This window comes from Megascapheus bottae, chromosome 13 (genome assembly GCF_031878675.1).
Source record: "Megascapheus bottae isolate mThoBot1 chromosome 13, mThoBot2.hap1, whole genome shotgun sequence".
Taxonomy (NCBI): Eukaryota; Metazoa; Chordata; class Mammalia; order Rodentia; family Geomyidae; genus Megascapheus; species Megascapheus bottae.
The window spans coordinates 42,987,606-43,003,521 of record NC_143521.1 but is presented as its reverse complement, the minus strand read 5'-3'; the positions used below and the strand labels follow the sequence as shown (position 1 = coordinate 43,003,521).

The window sequence follows — 15,916 nt, the reverse complement described above, 5'->3', positions numbered from 1 at the left end:
TGGCCTTGTTCTCCTTTATACTCTATCAATTATTGACATTAAAAGTCTCTCTCTCTTCAGTCTCTTTGCTTCTCTCTGGCTGACCTGCGACAGCTCTCTTACCTGTATTACTAAAGTATCCTTTTGTCTCTTCCAATCCATTGTCCTCTCTCCAGTAAAAATGTTTCTGTGAAAGTAGTTTTCATCACCTCCACTTATTTACAAGTTCAGTTATTCACCATTTTGACATTTCTAGGAATAGTACTAAATATGATTATTTGTTTTTAATTAACCTTATCACTCCCATGTATACTGGATTGTTCATTCAGGAGTAATTTATGGAACCTGAGTATTCAATGCCATTCCAGAACTCCACGCATTTACTTGTGCTCTTCTTGTTCATTTACTTATTTTTAATTATCTTTAAGCAGCTGTAAAGAAGGGTTTCCATTTAATTAGGAAGTTTAGGATTGGAATGTATTTCATCATTGTCTCCCCTTTCGGCTTTCTAACCCATCAGAGGTCCCTTCCTCCCCCTTCCCTTATTTTCTCTGTTTTAAGACAAATCATAGATTCTTCTGTATGAATATTATTTATGTCTATATAAACATCTTTCTCCTTTTTTGCCTGAGACTGTTCTCTTTTCATATTTATTTATTTTTTCTTTAAGTAGTTGTACAACTGGGGTTCCATATAACAAAGCAGTTCATGAATAATAATGCATCTTGATCAGTGTCACCCCTTCAACATGCTCACCCCTCATCAGCCGACCACCCCTGCCCTTATTTTCCTTATTTTTGTGATATATGTAGTGAATTCTCTACTGCATTCTCTCCCCTTCCCCTGCCGTTTCATTCATCTACCCCACTCTCCTTGTCTATCTATGAATATGCCTATGTAATGGTATTGATTTTGTTAATCTTTCTAAAAGTTAATATTACTTAAACTCTCCATAGAGTTTAGTATCTTTCCGTTAATTCATGTGTAGCAACTTGCATACTGCCCCAAGAATTTACTTAGGATTTATAGATACACTCTACCATAAATGAGGGAACCTACGTAAAAATATGTGGGATGCTTCCAGAATTGCATATCCTCCTAGTACGGGGCCCTGCTCCTCTTCTCTGTATCATCCTAATTTTAGAATACATGCTGCCTAAGATAAGTCTTCTTTTATTTTCTTAATTTTGTAGTGTGTGCCTTGAACTTTTGACTTCATCTTTTCTTCACTCTCTTCATGGAAAATGGTTGTTCTAAGCCTACTCCATTCCCTGATGAGCAAAACAACATTCATTGCAAAGTCTATCTTAAAGGCCAGTTTCTCAAGGAACATTCTTACCTCAAACGTGGGTTGCTATGGTGTATTTCTTTGTGAATGTGTACTTTGACATTGTGTTTTGTAGTGAGAAATGGTGCTTCACTATACAAGTGCCAACTCTGTCAGTTTTTGGTCACGTAGAATATTGCACTAAGGACTGTAACTCTATTGCTAAGTTGTTGTGTAATAATATTAAGTTCTATTGTTTGCTTGGTTGATTCATAACAAATCGGGGGGAAGCGTATAGTTCCTTGCACATCTTTTTTTCCTTCTTTGACTTTCTGTAATTTTACATCAGGAAGAAATGAATCTCTTCTTGTAGGTACATGATACAGTACTTAACCAGTGCTTAGTGCCTTCTGCTAGACTATTATCATTCATTACAAAATGGTCCTTTTCCAGGACAAAGTTACTTTTCGTGTATTAAATACATTCCCATGCACTCTGTTATCTCAACTATTTTGAGTAACTGACTAGATGATAATGATTTAATTTGCAGGGCTGTGTGGTTAATAAGCTAGCTTTCTGTTTAAAATCCTCACACTGAGCTTTCTGAATGCGACGTGGTCTACATGTAAACGCTTTGAAAACAGCATCTGAATTTCAGGCAGAGACACGCATTAGAAACTGCCAGCGTTGTGTTTGTTGTGGCTGCCTGGTTAGCTGCTGCTGGAACAGCTGAAGTATGAGCATAGTGATCGATTAGTGCCAGCTCAAACAAGAAGAGCGCCAACCCTAGAAAGAAGTCAGACTTGTGTGTGAAGCTGGATTGGAAAGATTTGGCAGGGATGTGTGGTGAAAGGGTGGAACAAGCTATTGGATATGAAGGTATCAGCATTATTTCAGGAAACCTGACGATGTGCATGTGACTTCCTTCAAGATTTCCTTTGAACGTTATAAAATGGGCCACTGTCTAATATTGAACTCAGACATGGCACTTGCTTTTATATATCAAGTAGAATTGGGAAGAAAGTTACCTGTTGAAAATATCTAGTCCAAAATGTTAGAATTGTGGTGTTGCATTCTCTCTGAGGAGTTGCCACATTTCTCTAACTTCTCATTGTGTAAGTAAAGAACAGTGTTAATGCAAGACCATTAACCCAAGTTATGTGAAACAAAACTTTAAAAGCAGTTGTATCTTACAGTCTAATTCACAGTAATGATGACAACAATATTCCAGTTAAAATCATACAGAATAGATACATGCCATAATCAAGGCTACCTATTTTTAAGTTTTGCTTGTGTGCAAGTTAGGGAGATACCCGAAGAAGTGCTAGGTACACTTATATGTGTATATTTGTGGGAACAAAGATGAAATGCTCTCTAACTATAGTTCCTCCTTAGGACCCAATTTTCTAGATTTCTCTATATTGTGAGTTTATGAACCAGAATGTAATTTTTGAATCATACACAGCATGGATATAGTGTGAATTTCAAATAGAAACAAAACAAAAACCTTGAGTATGTTAAGTCAAGCTTCCTGTTGATATTTAGTGTTTTGAGAATACTACTTACAAAAAAGTATTCAAAATTTGTGTCTACAATTGCATGAAATTTGACTGAAGATACAGAATCATTTACGTGCTCTGACAGAGAATCTATTCTTTCCTGGGGTCTCGTCAATGTGTTATTTATCAATGCATATTACCAATAGAATAGCTGTCCTTTCTACATATGCATGGCTTTCTCTGAGTATCATAAAGATTTCCCTGTGTCTTCTGAGATCAGAAAGAGGTTTTGTATGCGACTCTTTGAGATAGAAGAACCATTTCTTGATTGGGTTCTGGGCTAAAAGTAGCAGAAATATGAATGTTATGCTCCTTTTCGTCATTATTATCCATACTTCTTGGTTTCACATTAGTTATCAGAAAATTAAAAATAAACAAAAAATAAACCATGAGTCAAATGGTCACAGGTATGTAGACGGGATCTTATTTAGACATTTCCTACTGACTACTAAATACAACCAATTTACTATGAGTTCTGTCATGAGTAAGGGCATGCGGTGTGCTTGATGAATGAGCAGAGATTTCATCCTAGATTTTAGTCCACAGATTGAGGTGTTTAATGAAAGGTGCTCATCTCAGCCCTTCCCAATAATTCATCTTATGTGTAATTTCTGATACAAATATCTACTTATAGTACATAAATGTCACATTGACTTTCAAGATTTCCTTTTAAAATGTTTTTTAGTCCTCAAGTCATTTTTCCTTCAATCCTTTTAGAAGTTTAACTTATCTACAATCTCCATAGATCCTCAGAGTAGTGTATCTCACTGATAAAATTACACAGACAGGTTTTTTTTATAACTAATCACTGAAATCTACAAATAATGACAAGAATATATGGATGACAGAATGTAAATTGAAAGCTAAATGGTGATAAGAGTGCATTTTTCCTTTGCTTTTTTCTATTTCTCACAATGAAGAAGGGAAGGGTGTATATGAGATACAAGGCACACTAACTGTCATTAAAAAAAAGAAGAAAAAACGCTGAAGCAATGTAATTCAGCACAAAGACCAAAGACATGTAATGAGAGTGAGAAAGCAGTTTTGATAATTAGAATGAGTCCAAAGCAATCTCCTGCCTGCTTTAGCTTGCACAGCTGACAGGGGAACGAAAATGTTCTTTTCTTCTGAGATGGAAACAGGACATCAGTCAAAATGATAAGAGATGTCACTGTAATAGCCCTCGGAGTCAGGTACCGCTGACTTCGGCTTCTGCACTGAGCTTCTAATCTTTTTTTTCTTTGCTTCCATTTTACTTGGGGCTTTAGGGTAACGAATTTCATATCAATATATGTATAAATATATAACTAAAAATGTTCACTGTTCTTGGTTGAGAGAAATGTGTGGATTCTGATCTAGTGGAAAAAAATGATCATTTTAACTTCCGTAAAATAAAAGACTTCCCTTCTTTTCTAGGTTAGTGAATACAGAATTAAAAATGGGCGTGGAGTTACCTTTGTCACAGGAATTTAGTTGTTTATGAGCATTTAATTGAATTCACAATAAAATGCCAGTAAAATATGTTTGCAAATAAGAGCTTGACTAACAAAGAATTTTGATTAGTAGTTGTTATTCAATGAAGGGACAATCCAAACAAAAAAAAATTCAACTCTTTTTTTCTAATAAAATGAACTAACATTTGAAGAACAGTCTTCAAGTGCAAAATATGTGTTTCATTTTATAGTGTGTTAAATTTCCAAAGAAATTATAAAATAGAAAAACTTGTATATCATTCGGATCAGCCAAACTAGAACCTTATTTTAAAACTATCTACATAAAGTAAACTATGGTTGTGTTTATTAGTTGAAATTCCTAAGCATTCCTAAGTCCTATACTACTAAGAACTAAATTTATTTATTTGAGATTGGAACATCTTATTGTGTCATGAGGTTGGCCTCTACATTAGCTTTAACTTCCCAAATATCTGGGATTATAAGCATACATAACCTTAGTAAGCATTTTTAAGATAAATGTAAATTTTAGGTAATTTGAAAAAATTATTTATAAAAATATAGTCTATCTGATATGAACTACTGTATCTTAAAATAGTGCTACTATTATACTAGGTGATGCTATCGGGTATACAATAAATTATAAACTTATAGAGTATCTACTAAACGTTAAGCCTCTGATCTAACTGTAAATTCCATGGTTCACTGTGGACCATGTGGTTTTCCTTCTCCTCGATTTAAGTTCTGTAAGTAGAAATGACAGTTGATTTCATAACTCCATAGGCATCTTCTTCACAGCTTGAGAGATCACACATCATTATTGTATTTTAGTGCTGAAATTAAGTGAGATAATGTACATAAAAAGTTTAGCAAGTACAGAGTATGATGAATAATCATTTGTAGATACAGTGTATGAATAACTAGCAGTTGACATATTAATTTTAGCAACTGTGTATTGTACCTTATGTTCATATAGGTTTTGGAGGAGAAACGGCAGTCTGAGAAGACAAGACTTTCAGCCATGCCACAAATGTCTTCAGACACAATGCCTTACCATGATAAGCAGTTATTGTTGGTTGAGTGATTCTATATATTTGTGCCAAAATGAAATGTTTTTGGTGGAACTCATTCTACCCTACCAGTACACTTGGGGTTATTTAGGGGTAGATTTGCTGATCTTGGCTGGACACTTTCTTTTGTCTTTTGTTGCAAGAGATAACAGGACAATTCTATCCTGCCAGTCCAGCTCAGACTTGTTCTCAAACACTACTTGTTCTCAAGCACATTTAATACTGTGCCACATATTGATGAACTCATACATTTATTTTTATGTCCCTATCACAAGGGGATTCTGTTACAAATATATCTTGGTCTCGTGAGAGGTTACCAAATTGACTTGTATTTTTAAAAAAAGTATGTAGTCCTTCTTAAAGATCAGAAGTGAGGGCCGGGAGTTTGGCCTAGTGGTAGAGTGTTTGCCTAGCATGCACAAATGCCCGGGTTCAATTCCTCGGTACCACATACATAGAAAAAAGCTGGAAGTGGTGCTGTGGCTCAAGTGGTAGAGCTCTAGCCTTGAGAAAAGTCCAAGGACAGTACTCAGGCCCTTGAGCTCAAGCCCCACGACTGGCAAAAATAAATAAATAAATTAAATTCAAAAAAATTAAAAGATCAATTGAACAATTATATCCATTAATTGCTCTTATAAATAGTAACTCCATTGTACAGTGATTTAAAAATCATTTTTGAAGAACTGAACATTTGTAATTCTGGCACTTAAAAAAATTAAATACTCAAAACATGACTAGATACCTGTGCTGAGTACTTTTATTTATTATTTCTTTCATTGACTACTCAGAACAGCCATGAAAAGTAGATACTGATTTTAGTTTAGAACTAAAACTTAAAAAAAAAAACCTAGTCAAAAGCATTAAAAGTTCAGTTGTATTTGTAGATGCATTGTTCAAACACCAACAACTCTGATAGCCCATACTTAACATTCACAATCTAATGCCAACAACCTTTAGAAACTAATCATTTACCATTGATTACTTAGAATCTAACTGCTAAGAAAACCAATGTCAAGTATTTATGTATGACCAAGATTAACTTCAATTAGCAGGTCCCTACTCCTATTGAAGTTTATCATGCTTGGAAATTTTAACAAGAAACACAGATGGAATATTCACCAAGGCTACTTAGTGGGGAAGAGAAGAAATAGTTCACCAAATATCTGGTAGATTCTCAAACCTTGTTGATTGCATGCATGATATGCTGACAATGTTTATGCATTGTCACTCTTCCTTAAAACTATATGCAAATGTTTTACCATTTCAATTATGGAAATTAAGAGGCATGAAGTTTCAATTGATATAAAATAAGGGGTATACTGATTAAACAGGAGGATTTATAGCTAGTTTGATATATTCTATATACTGTAATAGATTTTGTTGAAAGAAAATTCATTATTTTATCAAAGCACATCATGGCTTTGAATATAAGAAGAAATCATAAAACATGGAACACTATTAGCTAACTTACAACGTTTAAAGGTCAAGTTTATATTAATGTAGCAAATGTGGCATGATACTTTGGAAGTTACAATGACTGTAACTCTCTAATAATCAACCGAATATGTATTGTGAGTCTTCAATGAACAATATTGTAGAATCAACGTAGGTAAACCACAATGGAGGTTGTTTTCTAGTTCAATATTCTTTGAGTTCATAAAATTTTGGTCCTTAATACATGAAGTACACATAGTCTAGAGAAACTCCACTGTAAAGGTGGAGTATTTATGTATTTTCTAGGTAATGTAAAATGTGCTTTGTAATTGGCAGTTTTAAATAGGAATGCAAAGAAAAGGTTAATATTTCTGTAACTTACTGCCTTAAATAATATGGTTGATTTCTGTTCTAAATTTTATATGTGAACATAGCCTCCATCATAATAAAAAAGGAAGAATGAATGTCATAACATTTCAAGTACAGAGATAGATTATGACACCCTCCAAGAACATGGGTAGTTCCTTATTGTAGAATCCCTGAAAATAAGAAGAAAAGGTAACTTCTCAACCCTACCTCAATTCATAGAAATTAGCATAAAATATCCCCTAGCACTCGCATCTTTTACATGCTGTTTTCTTTTACTCACGTATTTCTTAACTCAAGTGTGAGAATGTTATAGACTGGAAACTGAATTGAAATCCAATGCAGACCACTTCCTAGCACATAAGTTGAGCAAGTTGCTGGATTATTTTGGGATCCATTGCTAAATTAACCTGGAGCCAAACCTTGTATTAGTAATTCAGCCATTGAGAGCCATTACTGGCACATAAAAAAAAAATCTGTACATTTTATTATTGTAAATTTTAAAGGTTAGTGTAGAGAGAGGTTCTGTTAATTGGCATTTATTTTTCTTTTTGTTTCTTTCAATTTCCCTTGCCTCCCTTTTCATCTACTATCTGACTAGCAACTGTAGAAACCTTCCCTCTCTTGACTAAACTGATAAGACATGATGATTTTTCCATGTCTTCTCCTGAAGCAGATTACACAATAATCTATAAATATGTCATTATTTAAAAAATCAGAAGTCACTTTACAAGTTTTAGAAGGTTTGTGTTCTCATTTGAATCTGATCTAAATATATCCTTCAGAAGTTTATGCAAGGGGGATGGGGCAGAAATTATTTATTTTATACCAGTGATTTGTACTTCCATTAAAATGATTATGTGGGTGACAAAAATACAATATTTATGAACTAGAACTTAGGATCACAGCCATTTTCACCCAATATGTAGTTCTTTCACAAAGCAGAACTGTATGACATAAGAATCTGTTCCTATCAATACTGTCTGATCAGTTTACATAACATGCTGTGAGCTCTCAGGGCGATCAGAATTCTCCAAGCCATGATGCAGAGCCTCTCTGGTGTTGATAGTATTCAAAATAAATTGTTTCAGTTCTCTGCAGGATTGTTTCCTGTTGAGAAGAACCTCATAATTAAAAATAGCAACTGGAATAGAATTATAATGCAGGTATTTCGACAATGTGGGCACCTGGTTCATTATCTTGAAATAAAATGACCTGCAGTTATTACCGATAGTGTTCATTCTAGGCGGGATTTGCATAACTACAGAGAATTAATCCCTTTGCCCATTCTTTTGAAAAGACCATAGAGTATTTAGTAGAGAGGAGGTAATTACACTATTTGGGATAATAGTCAGATTTACTGTCTAGGATGTTTTTCTGAACACAACATGCATTTCAGTATAATTGCTCAGATCCTGTGTAAATGAAACTCATTCATTTTTTTTCAGGTCTTCCTTTAGCATCATTTCTTTTTTCCTTTAAGCAAGTAGACTTGGTATGTCAAGCAAAATAGCTATTTAGTAGTAATATTTACCTTCTTTTGTCTGAAGTCAAAAATTTTTTATTGGAAAAAAATTGAGTTCTTATAGATCAAAATTTTGTTCACAGCATGATTACATTTTTGCCGAATACTTTACAAACATATCCACTATCATCTATTATATGTCTGACAAGGAGTTCTACAGATTACTTTTGTGCACTCCTTGATACTCACCAATGTGTACTAATTAATATCCTCTTTTTTTTTTTCTTTCTTTCTTTTTTGTTGGTTGTGGGGCTTGAACTCTGGGCATAGGTGGTGTCCCTTCGCTCTTCATCTCAACGTTAGCACTCTATCTCTTCGGCCTAGCTCTCTGTCACTTTAGCCACAGCACCACTTCCTGTTTTCTGGTGGTTAATTGAAGTCCGATGGGAGTCTCACAGAATTTCGTGCCAAAGCTGGCTTTGAACCATGATTCATGTTGAAGAGAAATTAATTCTGAATATTTTTGTGAGCACTTGATATGTTATAGAGAAGTAAATGTAACTAAATTATGAGTTGAAATTTCCTAAACCAAATGATCAAATTCGACAGGCGATGGTGACTCATGCCTGAGTAGTGACAGCTACACAGGAGGTTGAAATATGAGAATTCTGGTTCAAAGCCAGACACTCTTATCTCCAATTAACCACCAGAAAGCCAAAAGTGGTTCTGTGGCTCAAGTGACAGAACCCTAGCCTTGAACTGAAGAGCTCAAGGACAGTACCCAGACCCAGAGTTCAAGCCCAGGACTGACAAAAAATAAAAAATATATCAAATTCCACATAATGACCTATAAATCTGAAACCTATTTGTATTCAAATATCTGTTCTGGTATTATCCATGCATATCTATTAGTCTGGGTTTGAATTTAGTCCCTCCATAAAATTACATTGTTAAATTAGAAAGTTTCTTAGATATATTTGAGCACTTTCAAACATACACACAGAAAGACACACAGACAGACACACACATATACATACTATCATATTCATGCACAAGAGAGGGACAGAGGTAAAAATTACTTTGTTAGATAGATAGGTGATGGATAGATAGATGATAGATAGATAGACAGACAGACAGATAGATGGATAGATAGATAGATAGATAGATAGATAGATAGATAGATAGATAGATAGATAGATGATAGAATATTAGGTAAAATGTACTGGGAAGAAAGAAGGAGAGGAGGAAAAAGGGAGATGAAGGGAAGTACAAACAAGTAAATATGCATGTACAATTATACAACAAACAAAATTTATATTATTAAATCAGATAGCTTAAATAAAAATATGGAGGAGCTGTCTTCAAAGACTTCTCTTAAAGCATGAAATTGTTATATGGCATCCTAATTGGGCCAGTCGTCAAAGCCATCTGTGAGGGCAGAAAAGGGTTCTTTCTTGAGATGGATGCTTCATTCTTTTTCTCCCAGTAGCTATTCAAAGTCCTTTGTCTATTTATATTCATTATTGCTGCTGTAAGAACAGTGCTGTTTTTCATTACTTCGCTGGCATGGCATGCACTGATTCAGGTTTGCTGTCAGTTCTGACCCGTTTCCTACCCTCCTCCACTTTTCCTCACTAAAAATCTACAAATGGAAGAAACATGCCCAGCATAATACAGTACATAATAAATAGCACAACACAAATTAAGTTGTCATGTTTCACTTGAATTTAATAGAATTGCATGTGTTGAACAAAGAACACAAAAGAGCTTATGAACAGATGGTTTATTTGATGATTTTTTTCACATAATGCTTTTAAAAGTGTGCTGTTATCCATCCTTTGAGCTTTAATATATCATTATTATCAGTGTTGTTGTTATTATTATTACAGATAGTTTCTGTTCCCTCTAAGATACTTGGCTGACAAAGAAAATGCAATCTGATTGGATGAATTCTGAGAAAAGGTCACTATTTTACTGTGAACTGTATTCACCTTTTTAGTATGAATTCCATAGAATATTTTAGTTTAACCTTTAATTTTCTGTGGCTAGTATGATCAACTAAATTAATTTTCTCAAGGCTTTCATAGCTATAAAAATTTAGTAGTGTGCAAAAGTTTAGTATTCTTAGTTTTCCGTAAATTTTGCTATAAGCAATAATAGCAACACGGTGTCATATTTTCTCTATCATTACTAACTCTGCACAGGAAGGAATTGTGAGGAAATATACATTCTATGCATTCCCTCCTAATGATCATGGATAAGAGAAAGCAATATTGAATTGTAAAGCATTTTAACAAAGGTAATTGGATCTTACACAACAGAAAATCAGTTTAAGATATACCTTTTGCTGGCTCAGAGAATTCAGTTTGTTATCACTATCGAATTCCCATTTATTCTCTTTTCTTTCTTAAAAAAGTGGCTAAGAAAACCCTTTCTCTTCTTTAAATGCCTTAGGTATGGCTTAATGCTTCCGTCTTTCCATTTTCATCCTAGACAATATTATTTGCACAAAAATCTAGACTAAATATAAAGTGACAATTTTTCATACCCTTATTCCTGGGAGTGAAATATATATACATACGTATATATTCCATGCATGTATATGTATATATACACATATACATATATACTTGTATATACATATATATAAACATATGCATATATACATATACATATATACTTGTATATACGTATATACACACATATATGCATATATATATGCATGTCTTGAGCAAGATAGGGAAGCAAACAAGCTAAAAGAAGAGAAGCAGGCTGAGTGTCCACCAGAAGTGGTCCCGTTGAAGGACCCAGAAGGGGACTCCTCTGTTGAGGGAAAAATGAATATTTACACAAGCACTTACACACACACACACACACACAACTTTATTGTTATTGTTAAGGTGGTGTACAGAAGAGTTACTATTTCAAAAGTCACTCAATGAATGCTTTAAAATATACTTTAACTGTTATTGTTAAGGTGTTGGACAGAGGGATAGTTGTTTCATGACTCTGGTAATGAGTACATACTCTTCTCTTTTTTTTTGGACATTGTCACTCCTTCATTTTCCTCTTCCTGTCCTTCCCAGGAGTGACATAGTTCATGGTCCACATAATGTTTACTGGGTTCGGTGACTGAACTGAAGTTTTGTAACTGTGCACGTTTGGCAATGATCTTCATCTTACGGGTTCACAGTGAACGTAATGTCAGAAGTCTGCATCTAGTTTCCATGTGGAACTCTGCTCTTGTTTTTTGTTTGTTTGTTTGTTTGGGGAGGATTTTTTTTAATTTCCATATATTTTTATTATAATTAATAGAAGGGTTAATTATATTCACCAGATAGAAGGTGCATTACTTCACAAATATTGATACCCTTTCTCATGTCTTGGTCCCCATTTCCTTCCCTCCACCCCCGCCCCTCATCCTGTTTTCCTCCCTTCCCTATTTGATTTCAAATAACCAAAAACACATATATAAAATATATCAGATAACAAGGTGAAATACTGTAACAATATGAGATAACCAAGGGACAGCAAAAAAGATGAGACATAACATAGTACATTAAGGAAAAGTCACACATATGGCTTTTGTTTCTATATCCTGGAGTTCCTTTCATTTATCGTCATACTATATGGCCTTATGTTTCTAGGTTTTGTTCTATTGTAAATCTCTGCTAGGAGTGCCCAAGGTTTCTACTGATTAAGACAAATGAGGGAAACCATTGAGCCTATGTTCCTTTGAGTCTGGCTTATTTCACTTAATATGATTTTTTCTAAGTCTTTCCATTTCCTAACAAATGGGGCGATGTCATTCTTTGTGACAGCAACATAGAATTTCATTGTGTGAAAATACCACATCTTGTTGATCCACTCATCAACTGAGGGACATCTAGGTTGGTTCCATATCTTTGCTATGGTAAATAGTGCTGCAATGAACATCGTTGTGCTAGTGGATTTAGTATGTGCTTGTTTCTGGATGATTGGGTAAATGCCAAGTAGTGAAATTGCTGGGTCATAGGGGAGCTCTATGTTTAGTCTTTTGCGGAACTGCCATACTGCTTTCCATAGTGGTTGAACGAGTTTGCACTCCCACCAACAGTGTAGTAGTGATCCCTCCTGGCCACATCCCCTCCAGCATCTGTTGTTAGTAGATTTCTTGATCCTAGCCATTTTAACTGGGGTGAGGTGGAATCTTAGAGTTGTTTTGATTTGCATTTCTTTTATGACCAGAGATGTTGAGCATTTCTTCCTGTGTCTGTAGACCATTCTTATTTCCTCTTCAGGGAAGACTCTCTAAGGCTTTGGCTCATCTTTTAATGGGAAGGTTGTTTCTTTGGAGATTATTTTTGGAGTGATTCAATTTTTAAGCTGTTGATGTATTTTAGATATGAGGCCTTTTTCTGTTGTATGGTTAGTGAAGATCTTCTCCCACTCGGTTGGCTTTCTAAGTAGTTTGCCAGCTATGTCCTTTGCCATACAGAAGCTCTGCAGTTTAATGCAGTCCCAAGTATCCGGATTTTCTCTGATTTGTTGTGTTTCTGGGTCCTTATTAAGAAAGTTTCGATGGGGCCGGAGTTTGGCCTAGTGGTAGAGTGCCTGCCTAGCATGAAGACCTTGGTTCAATTCCTCGGTACCACATACATAGAAAAAGCCAGAAGTGGTGCAGTGGTTCAGGGTAGAACACTAACCTTGAGGAAAGCCCAAGGACAGTGCTCAGTCCCCAGGCCCTGAGCTCTCAAGCCCAAGACCTGTGCCAAGAAGGAGACCTAGTGTATCTCCTATTTCTTCTTGTAAGGTTTTCAGTGTGTCGGCTTTTGTCTCGAGGTCTGTGATCCATTTGGCATTAATCCTGGTGCAGGGTGACAGAGAAGGATCCAACTATAGTTTTCTGCAGGTGCTTAACCAGTTCTGCCAGCACCACTTGTTGAAGAGGCTGTCTTCCTTCCATTCAATTTTTTTGGCTCCCTTATCAAAAATTAGGTGGTTATAGGTCTGTGGGTTAATATATGGGTCCTCAATTCTGTTCCTTTGATCTTCAGGCCTGTTCTTGTTCCAGTACCAAGCTGTTTTGGTCACGATAGCTCTCTAATAGAATCTAAAATTTGGTTTTGACATGGGATTTTTTGGAAACAAAATCTTACTGTGTAGCACAGGTTGGCCTTGAACTCATGATCCTCCTGCCTCAACTTCCTCAGTAGCTGAGCCTTCAGGAATGCCATCACAATCAGCTTTGATGTATAAATGAACAGTGGACTGTCCTATAAGTGACCTGAAATCTTACACATCTTCATCCTCTATGTAAACATTTCAAATGGATACATTTAACAAGATTTGAAAGGTTGGTTAATGAAATAAAAGTGATTAATATCAAAATAAAAATAAAATCCTTCTCTCTGCCTATTTCTTATAGCTTATGATAAGATAATATAGCCTGGACAATAGAGGCAAGAGAAATGATCTTAAGAGACCCTACATTCTAAAATAAAGGCTCTTTACAGTAGAAAATATGCCTTGAAATATTTTGAAGCATCTGTCTGAAACCATGTTGAATCCCTGTAAACAGAGAATGAAATTTTCTGAAAAAGCAAGAGACATCTTGGAGCTTCTAAAAGTAGATTGGGTTATAAAAAGTCCATATACTGCTCTCAAACTTTCCTGGTTGCTATAGATAGTACCTAAAATGATGCTTCTTATGAACAATTTATTTCCTAGAAATGAGTAACCTAACAGCGCATCAAAAGCTATAGATTCAACTCTCTTCTTTCATCCTTTGCCTGTAAGGGACTGAGGTACAGAAATTTGTCTTGTCTATTTATTTCATGTTTCAATGACATTGATGCCATGTTCTAGATCAGTAGTCTGTGGCTCTCCTTAAGATAAAACCTATAGGAAACCATGGCTTTCTTTTAACTTGGAGACACCTTGCTTCTTACACTTTGCTCTTAGTTTAAGTTCAAATTTTAGTTGAGTTGAGGAGGATGTGTCAAATGCAAAAGAGAAAAAGCAATAGTGCCACTGTGAAATGTATGACCCAAAAGGAGTGACAAGGCATTATATGTATATTTATACATATTATATATACATATTATGGCATATTCTGAGTAAAGTTCTATGAATTTTATATAATGTCCAACATATGGTGTTTAAAATTTTTGGATGGGAATGTTACACATACTTTACATTTTACTTAAAGTAAAATGTCAGTAAATGCATTACCTAGATCTATTTATTACATGGTCATAAATTACCAATCAGTTCAGCAAAGTGTGCTTTGCATTAGTGCTGTTTACTACTTTATTTCACTGAGACCTCTGAGATTTTCACTGAGTAGCCTTCACAGGTCCTGAATACATTTGAAACATTTTCCAAACAGAAAGAAGTGCAATAGAGATGGCTAATATTTTAGTATTCATTAAGTCATTTATCTACCATTATCATATATCTATATTACTATAAGCACTTTCCTAGACAGTATATTAGCTAGGAAATATATTTGGGGGTTTTTTGGTGCTAGTAAATTTGATATTGCTATTGCTAAAAACACAAGTTTTTATTTTGGATAATCTATTTGTTCTTCTACAGAATAGAATGACAGAGATAATTGGCTGAAATGGATCATCCATGGAGGAGTAGATTTATTTCTTTTTATCTAATTCTGAATAATGAGGCTTGATAGGACTACATAGTATGTGCCAGGTCTAGAGGAAGAAATGAGCAGGCAAGTTATTGATAAATTTTGTTGTGAAGATTGCTGAACACTGCAGTAGCCAGTGTTGCCATTTCTAATGATGGGCCCAATAACAAAAAAGGCCCTATATTTTATTCATATCTGAACATCCCGTACAATCTCCCACACTGAGCAAAATCAGGGCTTTCTGACATGAATTAAAATTCCTTCAGTATTTTTTGCTGCATTGAGTTTATGTTTAAAGACAGGACACATGTTTAATTGTGTTACTGTCACAAACACTGGGTTAGAAGACTCATAATAACTATTTATGGACTAAATCACTGGGTATAAAGTTAGACATTGAAATAAGATGTCTCTTTTATGACTTACATAAAAACATAATTTTTCAGGAAAAAACATGTCCAGCATTGCAAGAAAATAGATAAACTTGTGCAAATTATGATGAGACTGTGCTGTCGGTACAAAGCTAGGATTTAGTTTGAGGAATTGAAATCAGCCACTGGGAACATTCTGAATCCTGTACTAAGTTTAGGTCATTAGTTGTTCTTCTTTTGGAACATAAAACCATTCTGAAATAACTTTTTTACTTTTTTTATCTTGTACTAAAGCAGATGCTTCAGTGTAGCCAATTCATTTG

General features: G+C 34.8%; 1 protein-coding gene and 1 non-coding gene across 3 annotated transcripts in view; one reads left to right on the top strand and one right to left on the bottom strand.

Annotated features, from left to right (window-relative positions):
• Pcdh7 (protocadherin 7) overlaps positions 1 to 15,916 on the top strand; it is a 423,691-nt gene that overhangs the window by 382,112 nt on the left and 25,663 nt on the right. The gene's annotated exons all lie outside the window — the stretch shown is intronic.
• Positions 1,043 to 1,148, bottom strand: LOC150055896 (U6 spliceosomal RNA). Its single transcript, XR_016537529.1, has one exon. It is a non-coding gene; the product is annotated as a U6 spliceosomal RNA (small nuclear RNA).